Raw genomic sequence first — 9,363 nt, forward strand, 5'->3', positions numbered from 1 at the left:
CGGAAGGAGAGGCAGAACCACCAGTGAGCAGCTATACCTACGGAGCTGTAAGGGACATGCCAACATGACATGCTTTGCCAGCAAAGGCTCAGCAGGTTGGGAAGCGAAAGAGGAGGACAGAGGACACGACAGATATTGGAGACTCCACTGTAGGTTACACCAGTGAAGCTTCATACCTTTCTGGCTCTTCTGTCACACACAGTTGCTAACACGTTTATGCTATTAAAAATAACCAAATATTTTAAGGTGTCTCTTTATCTCCTGGGAGGACTGGAAACATCAGAGCAGCTCAATCCCACATCTTCACCCAGACGCCATTGGGGTGCCTTCTCTGGTAGATGGGATTATGGTTGCAGGAGACAGTGTCCCACCAAAGCCTGCAAGATAGGGAGCACAGGCTGGGACAGGAGCATAGTATCACATAGGCATCAGTACTAGTGTTCACACTGGGATGTCCCGCTCAGCCTAAGCTCTGAGATATCTGAGAGGGATGTTACAATGGGGCAGGGGAGACTGTGCTTCGGGAGAGCTTCAGAAATTTTCCACTACTGAACCCAGCACATCCCTGGATGCGGACTTCTCTGCACAGCCATGTACTACGTACTAAAACTCACTTTTCCCCTCAAGCTGCTAGGGAAAGTGTGGAGAATGGATATAGGTGAAGGGTGAACCAGCCAGAGCTATTGCACTGAGCATTTAGCTGTTCATGGTGAGTGCTAACATGATGAATACACAACAAGAGGACTAAAAACGGCTCTGCAGACACACTGTGGAGCTCCTGCCAGGCTCAGCGTCTTTTGAGGAAGACCTTTTAATGGACCAAGGGCCCAATGACATAAGATTACAGATTTTGAGGCAAGACACCATTAATCACACGCTCTTGCTCCCTTCTCTCCAGTAGTTACTGCTGTCTGGAGCCAGTGGATCCAGCTAGTGCATCCTCCAGAAAGTCTGAGACCAGTTGGCCCATGTTTATAATGCCTGGGGGTTGCTCAGGCACCTGACCCCTACCTTCAAGACTAAGGAAGGCCCAGATTAACCCCCTCCCTTCCCCAGATCTATGTTTTCATGAGCAACAAGGAAAACAGATGCACCCCATGCTGGTGCTGACTACTTGTATGGAAAGCAGAGGAAGGAGGGGTTCAGGCTGCGAACCCTCGGTGCAGAGTCTGAACAGAGGATGCTCCCTCTGTGTCTTTACTGTTGCTATCTGTGCAAGCTTGAATTCATAGGAATAAACTAAATTAGAAACCCAGTAACTTAGGTCAGGTCTCAGCAAGAACTCATCCAGGAAACCCAATTTCCCTCAAGCCCCTGGGCTCAGACCCATGCTGGGTCATTGAAGCTCAGCAAGTCACCATCCATCAGCAGAAAATGATCCTGTGCAGTGTCCTCAGCGTGATGCCGGTGCAGAAGAAAACACAATAGTGAAAGCCTCCATTGCAGAAGCAAGGGCAGTAATTGCTTCTCAGCTGCTCACGTGGAAGAAGAGCTCGTTTCTTTCTGAAACCTTGACATGAAAATGCAGTGTGGGCCACGACGTGGCCTGTGCTATTCTGAATAGATCCCCAGAGCAGTGGGAGGTGAGTGGCAGTTTGCATTTCAGCTGGCAAGGAAAAGTAAAAGCTGTTGCAACTTTATGCAGCCACCATCTGCCTACACGTTAATGATTATATTATGCTCGTTCCGTAAAGCAGGGATAATAACTGGTAGGCAGGGACAGGAGTGGGCTGCTCCTCAAGGGAAGGAGATAAGGTGACAGCAAAGCTGGCAGGAGGATGTCCTACCAACAGGATGCAGCCCTGTGATATGTGAGCAAGAGCAGAGAGGTCCATGGCTGTGTCCAGTGCTTGACACAGAGGTCTGCAGTCATGAGGCAGGTCTAAGGTGAAGCCAGCAAGTCAAGTCAGCAAGGCAAGGTGAGAATCAGCCAGGTACAAGGCTGGGCACAGGCTTACCTGCAAGGCAAGGACGATAGTCAAGGATCTAAGCATAAATGCAGCACCCGAGCAAAGCAGAGGAAGCTCCAGTGAAGGCTCCACACAGCTCCTTCTCACGCCTTGCCTGTTTTTCCAGCAGTCTGATCCCAGGTTAGATGGCCATCCCACAGCAGGGCTGGCCTGGAGTGCAGGCAGCCTGGCAGGTGGGGGTCGCAGAGCCCGGGGGTGCACTGAGAGGCCAGGCATTCATACCCCTTTGCAGGGGGCTGCCAGCCCCACGGTGCTGACATTTGCCAAGGGCCATGTTACTCGTTGTGGCGACAGCCCAGGTTCATGTCCTGTTGAAGTCACAGTGAAAGCAGCACTGTGGTCTGGGTTCTTCTGTACGTGGTGTGTACGTACACATCTTTGCTCCAAGGACTGCAGGGTGCAAGGAAGCAAGAGATGCCCGGTCTGGGAGCAGAAGCAGCGCAGAGGAGCCCAGGGTCACCCAGGGGCTGAATGAGAGTTGGGAAGAGGTTGCTTTTGGGAAGGTGGGGTATTTAGCTGCCACATCAGCAGAGTGGACCATGGCTTAGGGACAGGAGCTGAGGGTTGTGGGGGGATGCTCAGGGGCATAAGCGGGATGAAGAAGAGGTGGGGTAAGGGTAAATGAGAGGCTTTCCCTTGCCTTTGGTAAAGACCCTACACGGGGGCTGTGGGTCTGCAGTGATTCCCTGCATGGCAAGAACTTCCCACAAATCCCAAATGGCATACCCTTCCTGCTGCCATGCCCAGGCCTCCTTCCCCAGCAAGCAGACACCGTCAGCCTGGCTGCGCTCTCTGCCATGGCTGCGACCGCAGAGGTGGCCTTGCGAGGCAGGCAGTGCAGAGCACTTCAGGCCGGTGAAAAGCGATTTCTCAATGGGAAGCAAACATATTTCTTTTGGTTTCCATGGAGTGATCCAGTGCTCAGCGCTGGGACTGGGCCTCATGAGGAGCATGTCACCTCCTCAGAGACAGCAGCTCTCTGTGCCAGGGTTGCCTCTGAGAGCCTTCGCCCCACAGTCAGCAGCATCCTTGGATGCTGGCCTTCCTTGCTCTTCTGTGAAACCAAATACACAGCAGCAGAAGAGAGAGAGAAGAAATCAAGCAGGAAAGAGTGAACATTGCCAAGGCTCTCACGGGTCCCAGAGGTTGGTAAATGTCTCGTGGAAGCACTGGTGATGGTACCAAGAGCTGCTGCCTGCACTGGAAAACTCAACTCATGACTCACCCAAGCAGCGATGATGCTGCACATTTGTGCCCTTGTGTCTCATCTCAGCAGTGACATATCCAAAGGGACCAGGAGCATTTACACCCATCCTGAGAGGTGACTCAGCTGTCCCCTCTCCTTCCATCCACAGCCACCCCCTCACCCACTTTGATGCATCTCACTGGTGGCAGCTGATGGGACTTAATGGGAGCGAAGGGGAGAGGAGCAGCTCTGCCCAGCTGCTGAGGAGTGCTGAGCCTGCCACGCTGCAAGTGATGGTCTGGCTGTCTCCAGGCTCGGCTTCTGGAGAGGACAGACTGATGGGCCAGGCTTCCTGAAGTCTTTTGGACACTGAGTGCTGGCCAGTTCAGAGACTTCTCTCTTCTCTGGATGCCAGAGCTGAGCTCTTCTGAGGAATCATAGAATCATAGGTTGGAAAAGACCTCTAAGATCATCAAGCCCAACCATACCTTCAGCACAGGACACAAAGACAACAAAACACATTGGCCCAACCAGGCACTTTCTGATCTGTTTCAATGTATTTTCTTCCTTTCATTCCGCAGACTGGGCCTGGCAGTGTCTGTCTGTCAGCCAGTACATCGTGCTCAGCATGTCGCTTGTAGCTCTACTTGCAGACCGAGATGAAGTCCTGTGCTCCTGACTGGTCCTGATGTCCTGTCTGCTCCTGCTCAGCCCCAGCAGCCCCTGCCATCCCGAACATGAAGCTGCAGCACGTGTGGATGCTGCTTTGCAACATCATTTGCTGGAACTGCTTGGTTCTGTGGCCTCATCCATGCCTCCACACAGTGAAATGCCTGTTTTTAGAAAGCCAGAGACCAGCAATCGAAACTTGAGGGCAGATTTTGCCTTTTCATATGTGCCATTCGTGCCACACCAGCAGAGCAAAGATAGCAGATACCATATTCACACACACACCCCCCACACCCCGCCCCCCGCCAGTGCAAAGGCCCTACCCTAGCATGAGTAAGCCATACTCAAGTCCCAAATTACTGGGAGGCATTGTAACTAACACTTCCTCCTCCACAGAGCTGGATGGATGGCATTGTTCCTCAGATGCAGCATTGTGACCTTCTGGCCAGCTGAGCAAGCTCTTGAGAAGAGACTATGTCAGGCTGTCTACCACAGGGACCGCAGACAAGCTAGTGGAGGGAGAAACCAGGAGCCCAGTGATCTCTATCTGTGGGCACGTCAGGGGAAGGGAGGTATCCCCGGAGACTTGCCAGATGCCTTTGTCATGAGCAGATGTCTAATACCAGCCTGGATTAGTCCCAGCCAAGCTGCTGGCAGGACAGAGAGGGGTGACACACAAGAAATGCTGTCCCTGGCCTTCTCCTAGGTGAGAAGGCATGACAAACAGGGATTTCCCTGACTGCTCCAGAGGATACTTGATTCCTGTCTGAGCCATGTCTAGTGGTCTTCATAGCGAGCAGCACACTCAGAGAGATGGGACCACCACAAACTGAAGCATAGGAAGTTCCGTCTGAACATGAGGAAGAACTTCTTCCCTCTGAGGGTGATGGAGCCCTGGAACAGGCTGCCAAGGCAGGCTGTGGAGTCTCCTTCTCTGGAGATATTCCAGACCTGCCTGGACGTGGTGCTGTGAAGCCTGCTGTAGGTGACCCTGCTTCGGCAGGAGGGTTGGACTGGGTGACCCACAGAGGTCCCTTCCAACCCCTACCATGCTGTGATTCTGTGATTCTGTGAACAGCACTTTCTGACTTTCCAGCCCAAACGATTCAGTGTCCTTGTACAGATGAGTCTACTGGAGAGGCTCTGGCCAGCCGGGAGGACAGGTTGTGCCTTGGATGGCAACAATATGTCTAAACAACCCAAGTTCCCCACCTCTCTTCACATGACTAGGAGCCCGAAAAGATGCCTCTTCAAGAAGCCTTGGCAAGAGATGGTGCCCATGGGCTAAAGCGGACAAGGTGGCACCCCAGGTGTGCACTGACACTGATATGACTCGGGTGAAGAGATCCTTGGTCAGGCTTGCCTGGAAGGGGAACTAGGGGTTGTAGGGGTGTGGGGGACAGATACTGGCTGCTCCAGCGTATGAAATAATTTCATCCTTCCTCTTCCCTTTCCCTGGGGAGCTGGGAAGGAAGGAAACCCTCTCATCTACGGTACGGCAAAGCCAGCCAAGGCATCCCCAGCCTAGCATAAAGACAAGCTCTGCTCTCATCACTTGTGAGATGCCAGAAGACGCCAAGGTGGAGCTGTGCTGGTCCTGGAGTCCGGCTCCAGGGTTTCCTGGACCATCCACCACGCTCCCCTTCTCCTGCCTGTTGGAGCCATCCTGCTGGCTCAGGGACCTCAGCACCAGCACAGTGTGCTGAGCATCGCAAAGATGCAGCTCCTACCAGCTCTATTCACTTTCTTAGGCAAAGCAAAACTGATGTGACTCATGATGCCGTGGGATATGGAAGCAAAGATTAAAATTATCTAATCAGGTATCAGGGTTTCAGTTCTGTGGTGCTGTGTATAACAAACAACTTTTTTGTGTTAATAGCCCGCCTTCTCCTTCGGGAATTGCAGGGTCTGGATTTGTTTGCGTTGTGTTTTTTGGGTTTGGGTGGGGGTTTTTGGAAGATTTCTTTCTCTTGGCACAGAGAAGAGATGATTAAAGTATTGGCTAAATCTGCAGTCTGTTTTGCCTCTTGTTGATGGGAAATCCCCAGCACACTGAGATGTTGTTATCGGTTTAATCTGGACTCTGCCAATATTTCCTCTGGAGCAGCCTGCTACTCCATCGGTGTGGGCATGAGCTAGCAATGCCGGTACTCACTGCTGCACGCCCTGCTCTGCGGGGCATCTCAGTCCCAGTGCCTGTGGTGGGATTCCCACCGGAGGGGCTTGTGGCTCAGAGCGGCCAGATGCAGAGAGGCCACCACGCAGTCCATGTGACAGGGACATGCTCTGACACCGAGCACGGCTCTACGGAAGGGCACTGTCAGCTCCAGACCCTGTAGGATGCTCTCACCTGGAGAACCTGCTACCTCCCCTTTTTAGGCATTCTGCAAGGAGGCACGGGGACATCCCTGTGCTAGCACTGACCACTGTCTCCAACAGTGACTTCAGAAGACACTGCTGGCCTGTTAACCCCATGATTAGCACTTACCCGGAACTTGGCATGCCAAGCACCACTGGGTGCCAAATGGCAAAGACCTGGAATTCATTAAACTCGAATTAGAGCATTAGTTTTGCACGCGCAGTTTCCAGCCACCTGATCCAAGAGAGGATGTGGATGCCAGAGCTTCCTGGTCACCTCTCAGCAGTCACTGGCATAAAAGCCCCTCATCTCATCTGTGAGTGACTGCAAGCTTCCCTGGTCCTACACAACTGATGAGACCCAGCAAAGCACAGACTCTGGCCTGCCTCTCTGCTCCTACTCAGCCCATCTACCACCTCCTTGTCTTCTCTAGCATGTCCACCATGAGGTGCTTCTCACATACTCTTTAATCATGCACTCCAAGGACAGGAAACACCAAAACCCACAAGATCCTGCAGTTTGCAGCCTGCCAGTCTTGAGAGTACCTGAGGGGTGGGATACAGGAGGGCGAGACTTGGGGGGCTATGAGAAGACATGGTGCAGCCAGACCCCCTTCAGTGCTCCATTAAACAAAGTGCCACATACAGAAGACATTTGATGTTCCACAGCTCCTCTACAAGTGGTACCACTGAGGCTTGGTGAGGACAGAAGGCTGTTCTCAGTGAGCAATTATATCAACAGAGTTTAGGGCTTTGAGCATTAAAGGATATTAACCCAGGGAGGCAGTTTCTTGCCTTTCCAAAGATTTTTTCAGCCTGGTCCAAAAGTGAAATGTTAGATCAGGAGCCAGAAATGGAAGGGCTGGATATCTTGCTGCAGCAGCAGGAGCTGCTCTGTACTGCTGCAATACCAGGGAACTCCAAAATCCAGCCCGACTTTTTAGGATCTTGTTTCTGTTCCGCTTCAACCACCCTGCTGTGACACAGCCTGAGGCCTCTCTCTGCAAAGCTCCCAGGCGGCGAAAATATCTACGAACCCAGCTTCCAACAGACATTTATTTGTTTGGGTTGAAATCAATGCACATGAAACGGTGTCGCTCCCGCGTGCTGCGCACCTTTGCCATCAGTTAAAATACAGGCCAAATAGTATCGCATGACCAGGACAGCAGCCTGTCTCCTTCTCCACGACCAGCCACACAAACACAGCCAGCAAACACAGAATGAAACCTTGCCTGTCTGCCCCCGGCCATCCTCCCTGCCCGCCCAAGCACCGCTCAGCAGCTGAACTTTGGGTCTTGGGGCGTTGTAGCGTGGAGGTAGGGATGAATTAGGGGAGCAAGTTTTGAGTCAAGGGCTCTTCCTTGCCTTTGGCTCTGTCTGGGTCCAACCAGACAGACTGGCTTTGTTACTCACTCTTCCCAAGAAGACCCTGGGGAAGGTTACTCACTCTTCCCAAGAAGACCCTGGGGAAGGTCTGGACAGTGAGAGGGGCCTTCTAGGTCTTGAGCCTTTGGTCTGTGTGGGTGAAAGCAAACACTCATATTGCACCACATGCATGACTGCACAGTGACCAAGCAAAGCAAAGCATCCCCAGAACAGTTTCTGGCAGAGCAGGGAGTGAGTGGCCCAGTCTGTTCCATCAACTCCAGGATGGATGCTACCGATGAGGGCTGTCACCCCTGCTTGTACAACAGCTTGGACTATGTACTGCCCCTCACTCCATGATACAGGGCTGGCAAAGCAGAGAGGAGCTCTCTGTGACTTAATTTGACCCTGTGATCGACAGAGTGTTCCCTCCAGCCCACGCTGAATCTTCACGCAAGCAAGGAGAGCACCAGGAACTGGCAGGTGGTGGCTGTAGGATGCTGTAGGACATTAACAATAAGCAGCACAAAGTAAGCAGGCTTCAGACTGAGACCACTGAAGTCAACTCAGGTGACAAGAACCAAAGTGGAGTCAAGTTCGCTAGAGATGACCAGGTGTCATGTCAGCCCATTCGGGCCTTCCACTCTGGTCTGTGAGTGTGCAGAGGGATTGGTTTAGTCTGTGGACTTTTCTGGCTGCTGGTAAGATCCATATGGGGAGGACATTGCTCAGGAAGGACGAGCGGAAACCCCCTTGCAAAGGTTAGAAAACAGGTTCCTACACACTGGTTTTTCTGGCAGTGCTGATAAAGAAATGCAGGAGGAGCTTGGACGTGCTTACAGCATTGCACTGGGAAGGATCCCACCTGCACTGTGTTTTATAAGGATGAATGTGCTATTAGGTGCAATGGAAAGAGCCAAATGGGTTGTGACCATCTCACTGGCATGGGTATGTTGGACAACAACCCAGATAGGACCACCATCTCAAGACCCTCCAGCAAGCTGCAGCTGGACTGAGCTGGAAGAATCAGCCTTTTGGCCAGAGCCACGCAAATGCAAGGCCATCCCAGGACACCCAGTGAAGCCATATCAGCCTATGGGGCACAGGGGCAGGCGGGGTGGGAGAAGTGAGGGGCCTTCGCACCCAGCAAGAAAGGGAGACCCTCTCCTGCCACGATGGGCATTAGCAGCTCTGGCTGTGCCACCTCAACACGGGTGGATGCTCAGCAGGGACAACAGGAACTGAGACACTGAGTGACCTCAGGGTGCCATGAGTCTTTTGCACAAGACTTTATGTCTAGCTCATGGTGCCAAGCACAGAGGCTCTGGCCGGGGCACTGGAGTGCAGGACCGAATGCCCTCTTGGAAGTGAGAATGTCTCTCATCAGCTGTCTCTGCCCTCCCCTGCCACTTCTCCAGTCTCCTCTTTGGTTTTCATTTCCTTCTGCATGTTGCCCTCTTCTTCTGAATTTTTCTCCTTTTCTCTTTTGCTCTAATTTCCTCCTTTTTCTTGGAGCTGAAAAATGAATCCAGTAATAGTGAGGCGGGGAAAACAACTCATCTGCCTGTAGTTCAACACACCAGGTCTGTACTCCGGTGACATCATCACAAGAATTAGCCCTTCATTCAGCCGGCTCTGGGGACTGCCCTTCACACTTCACTCAGCTCTACCCAGAGCCATAGAGCACCTTGCAGTAAAAGTGATGCAAACACAAGGAAACCCAGACCAGAGATATTCCCCACCAAGGGTCCTCAGGAGACATCCCATAGAGACTCACAAGGTGGTACAAGGCTAAGGATGATACATCATCTGTGG

The sequence above is a fragment of the Opisthocomus hoazin genome, chromosome 21, assembly GCF_030867145.1.
Source record: "Opisthocomus hoazin isolate bOpiHoa1 chromosome 21, bOpiHoa1.hap1, whole genome shotgun sequence".
Lineage (NCBI taxonomy): Eukaryota > Metazoa > Chordata > Aves > Opisthocomiformes > Opisthocomidae > Opisthocomus > Opisthocomus hoazin.